The sequence below is a fragment of the Vanessa tameamea genome, chromosome 24 (assembly GCF_037043105.1).
Source record: "Vanessa tameamea isolate UH-Manoa-2023 chromosome 24, ilVanTame1 primary haplotype, whole genome shotgun sequence".
In the NCBI taxonomy this organism is placed as follows: Eukaryota; Metazoa; Arthropoda; class Insecta; order Lepidoptera; family Nymphalidae; genus Vanessa; species Vanessa tameamea.
The window spans coordinates 5,837,627-5,853,530 of NC_087332.1; positions in this window are offsets into that span (position 1 = coordinate 5,837,627).

Below are 15,904 nucleotides of genomic sequence, written 5' to 3' on the forward strand. Positions count from 1 at the left end.
TCATCACAATTGAACGAGTGAATGAATTGATTGATTTAGGAACGTAAATATGGCAAACATACAAATATTCATTTATAGTTAGGTAGATTTGAATTTTAGTGGTCACAAGGTGTTCTTTTATTTTTAAATTAAACGTGAAACACATTTTCTGAAAGTATAGCGATGGATATTAGAATTCAATTCAGTTATGTAACGATAAAAAATACAGAATTTAATCGCAGAGCTATAGACCCCCGTTATCCGCTGTCCTTCGATATTTTTAGACCTGACCTCCAAAACACTGCTTATTATTCCGCAACACTTTCGCTATTGTCTCAAAAAGGCCACAGAACGTGACGATTTTGATTGATAGAAAAAATAAATACTTTTTCGTTATGTGAACCTGTCATTGTTACACGCCACGGTAACAGAATTTCGAATGTGTTATTTACGTTATCATAATTATTTATAGCTCAACAATGTTTGTGTATGTACAAAATTAACATCCAAAATATCTTATGCGACCAACGTATTTATTCGTGAAAGATGACTGACACAGGTACAAAAGAGCATAACCACTAAAACTTATCGTATCTTTTTCAATAGCGACTTCCAAAAGCATTGACCTTTTACTAACATAACCAGAGCTATCTACTCGTTTTCTGTCCTTTTCTTTTATATCTAAAATTGATATTTTTATCTCTGTTATAAATGCTTCTTAATCTATCTTAGCAAAAGTAATTATCAAGTCATGAGTGTCATAGCACTATTCAGAGTGTCAGCATGTGTGAGTGATGAGTTGAGATTAGTGTCCGCTGTTCTATCAAATATTAAAATCATGACAATGATCGCTAACCATCGATCATAAGGAGTATAATACTTTATTTTGTATCTTTAGATTGTCATAGCTGTTCCTTTAATCCTGTAATTTTAATCTATAGTATAATGTAGGTTTATGTATAATTTCAATATGGTAGTTTTAGTGACTTGGTCCTCATGAGATAGAAATTAACTGGAGTTATTTTCGCATCCGTAATATTAGATCGATAGCAATATATTATTACTAATCTTCATTGTGGTTTTAAAATAGTTGTGTTTTTTTTTATAATTGTATTTCTACAGATTATCGTAATTGTCTTTATTTAATTTTATTTACAATTTTGATTTATCTTATTTTAAAGTGTCTGTATTATTGCTCGACAATAATTCAAAACGTCATAGTTTTTAAATTAATACAATCTTAAATTTATATCAAGCCAGAACTGAGACGGTAAAATCCAACACAATCTTGTTAAAAGGCAAAGCTGTCCCTTTACGGCAACTAAAGCCTACTTCCGTGCAACGATTAAAGTATCGTTACGATAGCTAGACTCAACTACCGTGCAACTATGAAAGTGTCGTCACAGTCTTGTGGAAAACGTCGTTCAAAAGCTTAAAAGTAAGTTATGTGAGACGAGATTGCGCAGTGGATTGACCACGTGTATCTTAAACAAACTGGTTGGATTTGAATCCGAAATTTCACGTGTCCTCGCGTAGTCGACGGTGAGGGAAAACATCGTGAGAAACCTGCACGTGTGGTATAAAATACTGTTACATGTAATACTATCAGCTCATTATTGGCAGTGTTGTGGACACAAGCACCAAACCTTCTCCCTAATAAAAGCCCAGTAATACTTTAACGGGCTGTTAATGTACTGCAGTTTAACTGTGTTTACTTAACAATTCGATTTGATTAGATGCTGACACCCTTCCATAACAAGTACAATGTTTAGTTAAAAGTAAACAAGGATAAAAAAAGGTTTTTGTACCTATGATATAAAAAATAATATTGTACACAGGATATAAAAATAATATATATTATTATATATGGGTAGCCTGACACCATCACCACGGACCATCGACATAGACGCCGTTAAAAATATAACTACATATTCTTTATATCGTCAATGGAAACCACCATAGAACCATTTTATATACACATATATATATCGGTCGGCCGACGAGCAAATGGGCCACCTGGTGGTAAGTTGTCACCACCACCCAGTCGGTGACGCTGTACAAAATATTAACCATTCCTTACATTACCAATGTGCCAACCTTTGGAACTGGCATGTTATGTTCCCTACGCCCGTAGTTACGCTCACTCACCCTTCAAACCGGAACACACATTCCTGCTTGGCGTTAGAATATATAATGATTGGGTGTTAACTACCCAGACGGGAGGTCTCAAAGCCCTGCCACCAAGTGTTATTTATTAGTTTGACCTTACTCATTGTGACGTAAATCAATGAAACTTAAATCATTAAAGATTAAATTATAATCCTAGTAATGCGGAAACCTTATAATCAATTTTTACGACCGCCATTTCAATCGACTTAATTTTTGGCGCGCCCGATTCGGTACAATGTCCCTATTGTGTGGCTAATTTTAGACGTCATTGTTTTTAATAATAATAGCGTTATGTTCGTTGCTAAGGCTAAATGAATCTTGAAATTTCATCAGGTTGTTCTTTTTTTTATATTTTATAAGAATAAATAAAGGTGTGTCTCATAAAGCTGACTCCAAATTAAAAAAAAAAATTATATACTCCTAGGAGAAATTGCTCCTAACTTTTAACATTTAATTTTTTTAATTCAATGTACTCACTAGAATACATTTTATTTAAAAAATCACCTAAAAACATCAATCATGTTAGGTACCCTATAGCGTTTTCCTATTGTAAGTATATAAGCAAAATTTTTACTAAACATAAGACGTGAAAGCGTAAAAAACAAACAAAAACAATTTTTATATATATGTTAGTTACGATAATCAAACAATAAAATATATTCTAAGTGTTTCATAGTACGCAATGTATTTGTATTCCGATGAGCTAGTGAGCCAGTGTAATTACACACATTACGAATGTCTGTCGCATTGATAATGAATAGACAACGGTTATAAATAATTTATTGTTTTATACACTTTATATAAAAAACGGAGAAAGTGTTGCCAATTTCAATAAAACCTTCCCTTTTATTACGTGAGAATGTTAAAGGGTTGCCGTTTAACATAGTAATGTGTGTTTTGTGTATAAAACAAAAGCTAAACATTTACTTTCTTTGAGAAAAGGTTAAAATATTTTTTCGGTTTCTCAGTAGACTCTTGTGTGTAAAAAATAAGATTCTTGTGGAGTCACTATATCATCTAATTTAAGTATACCATTGGGAAAATAAATACCGTTATTTATTCCTAAAATTGGGTATTCTCGAATATAGACTCGAAGGATAATATTTTGCATACGAAAAGCACTTGTAGAATAAAAAAAAAATTGTCCAAAAGGATTGAGGTAAAATATTTTTATGTAGATTTGAATACTTAAAACGAAGATCATATATACAAAAATATTGATTAATTCATTCATCTGATAAAAAGAAACAATTCTGCTACACATTATTTTCATATAATTTTATCAATTTGTGTTGCAATGTATGTGGTAGTTTTCAGGAGGCATTTTTCAGACTTACATTAGCAGCCTGTAAATTTCCCACTGCTAGGCTAAGGCCTCCTCTCCCTTTGAGGAGAAGGCTTGGAGCATATTTCATCACGCTGCTCCAATGCGGGTTGGTTGGTATACACATGTGGCAGAATTTCGTTAGAATAAGACACTTGCAGATTTCCTCACGATGTTTTCCTTCATCGCCGAGGACGAGATGAATTATAAACACAAATTAAGCATATGAAAATTCAGTGGTGCTTGCCTGGGTTTGAACCCGAAATCATCGGATAAGATGCACGCGTTCTAACCACTGGGCCATTTTCAGACACAATTGACAAATATCATTAACTTGTTCACACAAAATTTTCATAAATTATACATCTAAATAATCCTCATGGAACATATATGGTCTAAATTACGTGAAGAATATACAAAACCACAAATGAAACGGGATCATTCAATTTAATCTAATTAATTTCACAGAGAACCCACGGTAGGTTCTCTGCGTTTACTCTTTATTTGTATTGTGTGTACGCGAGTGATTTTAATTATGTTTCTAAATATTAATGTGTATGTATTATTATTTTTATTTACAATAAATATGTTGAAAATATTGTAATTATTTTTTTTTATAATATAGTCACTTTTAGTTTCAAGACACATTCATACTCATATTTATATTGCAAACGAATATAATATCTTGATAAAAAAAATCCTATTTCTCACGAATAAAAACTTGCTGGCTAAAAACACGAAAATAAAATAAATTAAAAAAAAAAAAACTATAATAAGATCCACTCGCACGACCAAAATATAAACATAAAAACAAAAGTCACTTTAAAAAAAAACCTTGTGCATTGTTATTAAATAAATACAATCGCGTTTTCAAGCAAGATAAAAGTTCACTGAATATAGCGAGTTACTTTTACCGTAGTTAACGTGAATCCCACGTTTTTCCAATAACTTTGCGACCCGCCCGAGATTTATGAGGTGCTAAAGATATAAGACAACACGATCAAGCTTTTATTAAGTAAATCTTAATATATACGATACGCATACATATCTAAAAAATACAAGCCTTAAGTTTGCAAATAGGTTAAGATTCGAAAATTTAATTGGTAACAATTGAACACAACATTCTCCTTGTATTTATATTATCCTAGTCGGTGTATACTGATAGCCAACCACGAAAAAGGTTTTAATTACATATTTATGTAGAACTAACGTTCGACATTGTTTAATTTCATTCGATTTATTTACATTAAATATTTTGATCAAATAGATTCGTACTTTTGATCAATTTAATTGCAATAATTATTTTATACCATGTTGAAATCGTAATTGAGCCGTGTTCATAAAAGTAATATAATATATCTTATATATTAAAGTGGATGTTAATATAATGATAGACTTAGACACTATTTGACCGATCAACATGAAATTCTCACGTATTTTTTTTTCATGGAGAAGAGAGAGTATATGATTCTTCCTGTCTGGTCTGTAGTACCCAGTCCGGGTACGGTTCTCACCGATTCTACCGCGTCAATCCTTTCAGACCCAAAGAGTCCTTAAAGGCCAAAATCAGATATGTGCCTGTGGCTCTCTGATTCATGGAGAAGATTTTTATATTACGCAAACCACCAGATAGCGTGAGAGCATATCAACTTTATATCAACTGTATTAGTACAAAATGATTTAAAGCACTGTTGTTAGTTCTAAATCTATTGTGCTTTTAGAGCTAAGTAAAACTTAATAAGGAGATTAGTCTGAGAAGAGCTAGAGGAGCTTTGCTTTATTCCGTGCTAGCGACCCGCCCCGGCTTCGTGCAATAAAACAAAGTCGCTTCCCGCTGTCTGTCCCTATGTATGCTTATATCTTAAAAACTACGCAGCGAATTTTGATGCGTTTTTTTATTGATAGAGTGATTCGAGAGAAAGGTTTATATATATAACACATACAATATATACTTGAGTAATACTGATCATTTTAGAGGTTTGAAATGTGATGTCGCAAATAAACACATAATTTGCACTTAAATTGCAAACGTGGGCTGAACCCTACGAGATAGATCAAAATAATGTACTACAGTATTATACACCTTAAAACGACCTTCAAAAAAAGTCCACGATGGTATATCTCTTAGGGATAACCCACATTTCACTCGTGCGAAGCTGAGGCGAGCGTGCGCGGGCGGGCGTGGGCGGTCGCGCTAGTTCATTCATAAAGAAAATTAAATTATATAAATATTATTAGGAATCGGAAAAAATATACCTATCTGCCAGTACTTTTTTTAATTGAATCATTAGTTCTGAAAATTACCCCCTACACATATAGAAACTAAAAATAACTCTTTATAATATTATTGTTAATAATAATTAGCATATTAGTATAGATTGAATAATAAAAAACGAAATTACGTATCCTTCTTAAAATAGTACTAAAATTCAAAGAAAAATTGTCAGTCTCCAAATTCAATGAAAATTGGTATATTCTTAAACAAATATGACGCTTAAATATAATAATTTGTCTTATGTTCATATTCTTAAAACTTTACTAATAATTTATCTGATTGTGATGAAATAATTATTAAAAAGTTGTTTTTGCAAATTTTATGTACACTTCTTGTATAGTCATGAACGTACAGACAGGATAGATACGGAGAATTTAATACGATACTAAATAATAAATTACATTGGCTCATACCTGAACCCAGGATCTTATGATCTGGAGCCATATAAGCTATCCACTAGACTAACTAGGTAGGCAAAATGAGATAAATGCCGAATGAGAAGTATCGGATAAATACATAGAGTATAGCCAGGAAATACTAATAAGAGCTTGAACTTAAGCTCGCTACAGCGATAAATCTTCATTATGTCATCTAATCAAACTATTATAATACACAGCGTTAGAACGCTTACAGATAATAGTTTTCTTGCGGCCAAAACGTTGCAAGCGCCAGAAATTTCACGGGTCAGTTAAGTCGAACAGACAGTGTTCGGATCGCCATATTTAGTTTTTTTTTTTCGAATGGACAGTTACTGTTGGCCAGAGTGCCTCTACAGCGTCACCGAGCGGGTAGGCCAGTCGTGGAAGACTCTGCCGAATGTTGAGAGCCCACTGAAGGGCTCAGAGTACGCGCGTCCTAAGCCGAGGCTTAGGATTAGGATTATTAAGTATTTCGACATATTATATATATATATATCATATGTCGAAATACTTTCAGAATTTTAAACATAATTCAATTTTAAACTTCGAAACAATTCACCTACTTATAAAACTTTGTACGATCAAATATCCTAAGCAATGTTTTATTAATACGACTTTGATTTCCAATAGCATTAAATCACTGAATGCTCGTTGTCATTCATTCATTGCTCACCATTCACCTGATGGATTGTTATTTTACGTCAATCGTTCCTTAAAAGTACGGTCTGTTACGTGAATCGAGTGCTTATTCGTTCATTTAAAATCTGCCATTACCTGTGTCACGTATTAGGCCAGATATATAATCTTGGAGCCTACAAAATACTTAGTAGTTTTATAGCTTACTATTAATGCCTGTCTGAAGGATATATTATCTATGCTTATGTATCTGTGTTAACAAAATAATAAATATCATAAATACATTTTATTCAAGTGAGCTCACGTATTTTTGTTTCATGATTTTACAAAGTTATATATAAAACTACTACTGGATAGTAACAAAGAGTATACTGAAAAAAACCAGCAGGAAGGCGGAAAGTTAGTCTATTTCATGTATTGATGATATAATATATGTAGTCCAAACTCCATGTAACGTCAATCGATTAATCGAAAAATTCCCTAAAGCGTCGAAATTACTCGACTATCGTTGGTTCAGCTCGTCTTCCATACAATTATACACTATATAGCGTACACCCACTCTCAATAACGACACATTATATAATAGAAAGTTCTTTTTTAGTTGCCAAAATTAGTAAAAACTGCGCCGATGTGTACGTTCTTTTGTCGCTTTATTTTCCTAGCCCGTAATATACTTTCGGCATCATACATACCGAACTTTCTAAGAAATCCTTCCTTTACTTTACAAATTGTGATTGCTTGCACGCATAAAGAAGCTCTGGAAGCAGCAAAATTATTAAAAAAGTACTTGTTTATCACCAAGATGCCACAACCGTTATGTGTAAGTAAAAAAATACAACAAAATTTCCGGTGCAGCAAAAGACATCAGACGAAAATAACAGACTATACGCAATAGCCTTCAAATAAGAATTGTTTTATTTAATTACTAAACTGGTCTGAAATAAACTTTTCCTTTTTCTAATACAGATTTTTCTTCTCTCCATTTAACGACAACTCTCTATAACGTCCAAATACAGACAGTCCTTTGAATGTCATTATGTAGAGTTTACACTGTATAATTATTGAAATCAACGAATACTACCTCTATAAAATTGTGTACAGTATATTAATCTTATATTTAATGGTTTTAAATCGAAACGAATCTTTGTAAAATGATAAAAACTTGTTAATAAAATTACATTCTACTGTTTTTTACACCGAGTAGAATACCGTGCGGGGAAGACATGACCGCCTGCGGATCGTTTACTGACTCACAAAGATACATTTTAATTTGTATTCTTAATACTTTCCACACAAGCTAAATATGAATAAAATATCAATTTCAAATAGGTTTGAATAATACGAAAAGCTAAAACAAAATGTAAACAAGTTTCTCATTGAATTGTTGCATACTATTGCTTTCAATGCTTCAATGGTTTTACGATACCACAATAGGCTCGTAAACTATGGAACGTAAAATTCAACTCTTAAAACAAATTATACTAGTGCAATTTTTAACTCTATCGCTTTTATATAGAGTGCATTATCGTAGATCAAAGAGCTTCATTTATGTTTTTTTTTTTTAAGTACTGTACGATCTTTATATCTATCTAGGAAACAAAATGGGATAAGTAAACCCTAAAGGCGAGCCGTCCGTCGGGTTGCCACGGATTCATGTGCAAGCGATCCTGTGACGCCCCCGAAGTGACAGAGTACCGCTGTTTACCTCTGTGTACCGCAAAGGTACTGGTACTTTGTGGGTTGGTATTCCAGCGCACTCGTTCCGGGGAGTCCCACATATCCCACACCGTGTACTAAAATCATGTAAATGCGTTTTTCCAGCGAAAATAAGGTAACGAAATTGGTTAGGTCACATTCTGCTTACGACTATGAACCGACGAGTTTGTAGAGATGATTAAACCAAAGAGTATTTATTCTGTAATTTTTATTATCATATAATAATTACCAAGCTGATGATGGAAAGTGTCGTTAATATAAAAACAATTTAGAAGATGATAACATACAAAATAAAAGCATATAAAAGTCCCAGTGCTGAGCAAAGGCATTCTTTTAGGATAAAAGAGAATGTGTTTTTCGTCCACATTACAAGTGATACATGCAGTTTTCCTCTCGATGTTTACCATTAAATCTGACCACAAGTTCATTTACAAAACTCATATATAAATTAATCTATTCAAATAAATGCCATCTAAATAAGTTACAATAAGATAAAAAAAAAACTTTGTCAAGGTATATCTATATATAAATCAAAATGAACGTTTGTATGTTAGTTCTTTATGTGCTTCTAAATCATTTATCAGATCGTGATGAAAATTTGTGAGTTTTTTCTTTCTATTCTTCTTCAACGTTTATAACGTTCTATAAAGTTTTACCCTTATTCTACCCGTACGAAACCAAGACGGGTAGCTAGTCTAACTAGATAATATAACATGTATTATGCAACTCCGCCTGTTCTCCCTCGTCTTAACTGGGGTCTTTCATTTGTTACAGCTAGTTCTATAAGCATATTTCGTAGAATAATCCTTCCAGGTTTAATTTTAAGGCGTATTATCGGAGTGTGACCATAGCTGATAACAAAGGCTTAACGTTCTCGGAAATACGGGGACAAACCACAACACGCTAGACCTGTCAGCATCGTGTATAATCGAAGTCAACCTGAGAATATAAAAGGATATTTGCATATATTTCGCTGCACCTTACCATATCCGATATTAACCAGCAATTAATATTTGTATTATGAAATTGTTAATGTAGTTGACTTATGTTCGCGTGAGTTTTTGCTCAAGGAAATATAGATTATCGTTAAGAATCTAGATTTGGAAGATATAGGCTTTGAAAAGACACTTGCAACCATAATTTTCAAGGAATAAACGGTCCCACTGCACCGCAACAGAACGTTTAAAACCAAATTTATGATCGATAATCCAAGCGGCACGAAATTTGAATCATTTCTACTTGTAAAATTCAGAACAAAATTACACTAAATATTTACATATTTAATATACATAATTTGTTTTTGATGATGAAATTTCGCATACTATGCGAAAATTGCAAGTTCTGTTTAGAATAGTCACTATTTTATCCCCTGAATAATACGATCCTGAAGATTAGTAGCTTTATTTATTACCTCTGTAGTTTTATCATCTTTCGCTTATCCTTAATTCATTTATTTTGAGTCAGCAATGTGTAAATTGAACCGCAAAATAACCTCAAATTATGGCAACTTTACTTTAATGATTATCTTCTGGATTTATTTAACGTACCTATACAGGTTTACAGTTTACATTAGCAGCCTGTAAATTTCTCACTGCTGAGCTAAGGCCTCCTCTCCCTTGAGGAGAAGGTTTGGAGCATATTCCACCACGCTGCTCCAATGCGGGTTGGTGGAATACAAATGTGGCAGAATTTCGTTGAAATAACATGGCGGTTTCCTCACAATGTTTTCCTTCAGCACTGAGCACGAGATGAATTATAAACACAAATTAAGCACATGAAATTCCTGGGTTTGAACCCGAAATCATCTGTTAAGATGCACGCGTTCTAACCACTGGGCCATCTCGGCTCGGCTCAGCCTATACAGGGAGTTGAACCCAAATGCGCTGAATCATGTGCTAACAAAAAATAAAATGATTGCTAAGAAAAAACAATACTTACATATAAGGATTTATTTAAGCAATCTTAAAGCGCTTTATGATTATTTATTACTTTCATCGACAGCTGATGTATCTGATTTCACAAAATCGAATTTCAGCTACGATACCTCCTAAGATTTATTATTCAATTCGAACCCGTACTATCAATTACGAGTTATGGTCATACAATCTGACCCCGGATGGTCATTAATCTGACACGGAATATTTCTGACTGCAATTAAAGCGGTCAGAAATTTTTTATTTTCTATAAATACCAGTTTCATATTTTATATCTAAATTTATTCATTATTTCATTGATAATATGGTTTAAAATGATATACATAGTTGAATCTATACTAATACTATCTAAACCTGCGGCTTTACCCGCGCGAAATTTACAAGACTTCTTACCCCTGTTCTATCCTCTTAGGGTGGAGTTTCGTACCTACCTCCCAAATTTCAAGTTTGTAGGTTAAGTTAATTTACTGAGATTTCATGATTAATCAGTAAGTGGTATATCGCATTTAAGGAGGCATATTATTCAATACAAGATTATATCGATGATAAAAAAGCGTGGAGTTAATGCTTGTTGACTTCCAGGCAGGAGACATGACATACATATATAATTGTATTTAACTAACATAACTGTATTTTTAGATGTTGAAAAAGAGTAACTACTGAGTTTCTTGCCGGTTCTTCTCGGTAGAATCTACATTCCAAAACGGTAGTAGCTTTACTTAAAATAGTTTGTTAAATGACGATTCAAAAGTGCTTGTAAAAGCCTACTTGAATAAAGTATATTTTGATTTTGATTTTATATATTAATTATAAATGCGAAAGTAACTCTGTCTGTTACGCTTTCACGGCTAAGCCAATTATTCGATTTTGATGCAATTTGGTATGCAGTAAACTTAAACTCCAAGGAAAGGAAACATTTGATACATATAACTTTACCGAACACGCGAGTGGAGCCGCGGGTGAAAACTAATCAACTATAAAGATTTCTTTGCAGGCTATGTTTCAAAATAAACTCTAAATTCATAATTTGACTTTTATATTAATATATTTTTGCCAATGTGCGATATATATTTATTGACATTTATGTATGTATTTATGTACACTCCATATACCTTCCTATTTTAGTATTACATAATATTTATCAAATCAATACTGTTGTATTGTTTACATCGCCGATTCTACTACGTGGAGACCTATGCCCAAAGGTTGTGTGGAAAAGATTTCTTAGCGATATGCCATTGTAAATATTTTCTTGTTTCAGCGTTTATAACTATTATTCTTAAATATATTTTTAGGAGAAATTAAACTTATTTATTTAAAAAAAAAGGCAAACCCTTGACTTATATTTTTTAACAATCTAACAAATTACAACATTAAAATCAAACAAAAATTAATTTAACCAAATTAATTTGACCAAACAATCAACCGTTAATTTCAATGCAAAAATGGTTAATACGCTCGTCATGAAACGACGTCTATACGTTACAAAAGCCGAGGAGCAAAAGGTCACTGAGCGGGTAGGCAACTATTTTTATAGTTGCTGTTGTATGACGTCACAGCAACCTATTCAAATTATTGAGGTATGCTGATAATATTATATAATAAAGAGTATTACATTTGACATAAAATTGCATCAAATTAGATCAATTAATTATCTTCATTACAGAGTACGAGAAACATATAAAATATTATTTTAATTTGTCTTTTCAACCAGATATGAAGTTATAACTAGCGGCAAGATACGATGGCCGTTTTGACACATTAAAAAAGTGATGTGAAATGTAAATTTATTATCGATATAATATATTCAAATCTTTGTTTTTTTGCAAGTAATTTAATTCAAGTTTTTGTTGCAACTAGTATCTGATTAAAAAGGTTTAATAAAAAAATATAAAATAAGTTTAAGTAATATATTCGAACGAAATCAATTTAAATCAAAAATTGGAATTAGAATGAATAACTTTATAAACACATTACATACAAGAAATAAATTGATACAAAAAAAGAAACCAAAAACACTAGTGGCTATATTTAATCGGAGTCGTCCATACTGCTGCTTTCACTCTCACTGCTATCGTCACTCATATAAATCTAATATAATATAATATAAATCTAATGACCGGAAATCCCATATCGTCTTTCCCATGTAATGATGTAGGTACGTTCTGTTGCCTGTTCTGAATACTAATATTATTTCTATTATCATTTTCTACAATAAACATATATAAATAAAATAAAATAAAATAAATAATTAATAAAATAGATAAAATATTTACTGTCAACACAAATATAACACCGACTACGAGGTCGAGTGTGAGAGTGTGACGTAAACGTTTACGCAAAAAAATAAATAAAAAATTATCTTCGCGGTACCCTAATATTTGTAGTTTAGAAATCACATTCGATAAATTTTATGACTAACTGCATGTCACTATTGACAATAAAGAACAACAATTTGCTCCTTTGATGTAATTATTTATTAAATACGAAACTTCATGAGCGGGCAAACGTCAAAACGGCCATCATAGCGTGCCGCTACTATAATTTTAATATGAACTTCAAAGGAAACACGCATTCGCCATATTGAGCAGTAATTATTACAAAACGAAAATTGACAATTAATAATTGCATTTCACGTGGAAACATTTTCATGGCTGAATTTATTTAATTAAGTCAATTATTTGGCAACACTTTATTCAAAAAAGAAATAATGTACATATAAAATAAATTAAGCATACATTTCTTCTTTTGTAAATACATACATAAACATTATACACTGATGTAGTAGAGCATCTGTTTCGTGTGAGTGACTTTAAGTAATATTTTTTTATTTTAACGTTACACAAATATCCATAAGATCTGTGAGAGATCTTTTATGCAAAGGAAATTAAAACTACGTCTTGTTTGTAATTATTTTTGACATTTTAAGCTTTACCTATAATGTTTAATGTTTCAAACATTCAAAATTATTCAATTGATAACGTCAAAATGTATATATAATTATTAAGAAGTGTTTTTATGATAAAGAATATTGCAAAACTAATTATTCCTTAGATGATAACACACCTTGGGAATGAAGCAATTGCCTCAAGATCGTTTCAAATAAATATATATAAATTGCGTTTTAGAACTGTTTCTAATATTTTAAATAATTTTTAACAAAAACTTATATACTTACACAAAAAATGGGTTACTGTTCGTCAAAAGTCTAATAGATATTAAAAGCGTAGAAAAGTTAGGTAGTTAGCTGTTTAATATTACAACGTCTGTACACTAGGTGGTAAAACAATTTCAAACATTTGATCCTTTTAAGAAAATAAATTGCTAAAATTCAACAAACACTACAAAGACCGTCTCGTAATGTAAAAATCGCAAGTTATTTTAAACATTTGCGTAACGAAAAATCATACTGGTAGTGGAATAAATAGTGAAGTTTTGTGTGTTTGTTTTTTAGCGAATGACGTAAAATCTACTAATCTGATTGATATGAAACATTTTTATGTTTAAAAATGAATAAATTTTAGTATAACTTATTAAATCAACCTTATTTTATATAATATCCAATGTTAGATATTAACAAATCATAAAACGTTATCGAAATAAATAACACATTAATTAAAAACGTTATATACATAAATACATTTATTTACATTTTGCAATTTAAACCAGTTGTTGCAGAGGCGTGAAAGATTGCATTTGCAGAATACGGGTGAATAAATCGGTTGGCGAATGTTTAAATATCCCATTGGTTTGAAAAAGCATGCGATAAAATCTTGATTTTGATTCTAAGTTGAGTCGTACTTTCTGAAGTCTTTGTTCATAAAATTGTGTTTTATATACTTATATATATAGTTGTATTTTTTCAATTTTCCTGTTCATTGCCCTGTTATCATAGATAATACATATAGACTGTAATACTGCCATATTAATACAGACATAATATCGTAGAACTAAAAACAAAATCGGTCCTTTAATTAAATTGGTTAGCCATAAAGGTTACGTTCACATTGGCCAGACGGTACGATTTCAATGTTTATGTTTCAATTAACTCTTTATAAATGTTTTATTATTTCAAACCATTTTATATACATTATTGATAATACATAACATAAATACTTTTTGAGTTTAAGTTTACCGTAGTTATTGACGTATGAGGACAATTATTTCTATATAACGTAATATATGTTACCTTACTCTTAACGGGGTTGTCGGAAATATAAGATAGTAAAGTACTTAATAATTAACTTGTTATATGAGATATAAATAATTCCACTTTCGGTGTTTTGAATATTCAGATACGAAGAAAATATCATTGCCATGAACATACATACAAATTATTCAAAATAAAAATTATAATTTTGACCATATTCAGAGTATAAAGTTAAGCCGTTGCAGATTTTTAGGATTTTACGTCTGTTGAATATTTCCTGTATTCGTTCTATTGTATCTGTCCACTCTTTAGTGAGTAAGCTCGGTCTTGTATTTTATTCTGTATTTCTCGTTTTTGCGCTTGACGCTAACTCGATCAACGTGACGGTGAAAACCACAAAAGTATTCGAATGACATACTTTTGTGGAGCTCGCACTAGCCACAGTCATGCTGTATCATCGATTTTTGTCATATTGAAATGGACTTTTGATAATATTTAAGTCATTATTATAGGAAAGTCGACAATCAAATTAGCCCACTGATCGTATGTAGTATCTGCGTCAATAGACACTAAGTCTGCTTGAAGTCTCTCCTTACGCTCCGATGAAATTTCAGAGGATTTGAGATATAATTGCTTAAACACACCATTAGTAAGTCAGTGTATTTGTATTTGTGCTCGATTAGCAGTAGAATACCTAACGAATGGGTTATACCTAACAATTGTTTTTTTTTTATATAAGCTTAAGAAATACATGTCCTCTATGAGGCCTGTTCTTTAATGCAAATGTGATCAGAACCAGCAGTGCGATTCCGTAAGAATTCACTTCGCATCTCACTCGTGAAATGTTGACTGACTTAAAGTGAATTGGCATTTTGATACGTGTATCTTATAAATTTTATAATTATAATAGTCAATGTCACATATCGTGTTCTGCGGTGAGATTCGAGTTTGTCGTTACAGGTCTTGTTTTTAATAATATTTTGACATTTAAAAAAAGCAGGACCAATAAGTTTTACCTATAATGTAAACAAAATAACGTTTCAATTTCAAACATTCAAAATTATTCCATTGAAAATTTCGAAATTTACGTAGGTATATATATATATGTATATATATTTGTTAAAGCATTGCATTGTTCATTGTCGAAAAAAAAATAAAAAAATAAAGTCCCGTTCAGTTTCTTGCGGTATTTCTCAGGTCTTCTTAGGTGTTGACCCCGGAACCCGTAGTAGAAATTTCATTTATGATTCTATATTAAATAAAGATTTTTAAGTGTGACGTTAGGGATTGCGTTTACCATTT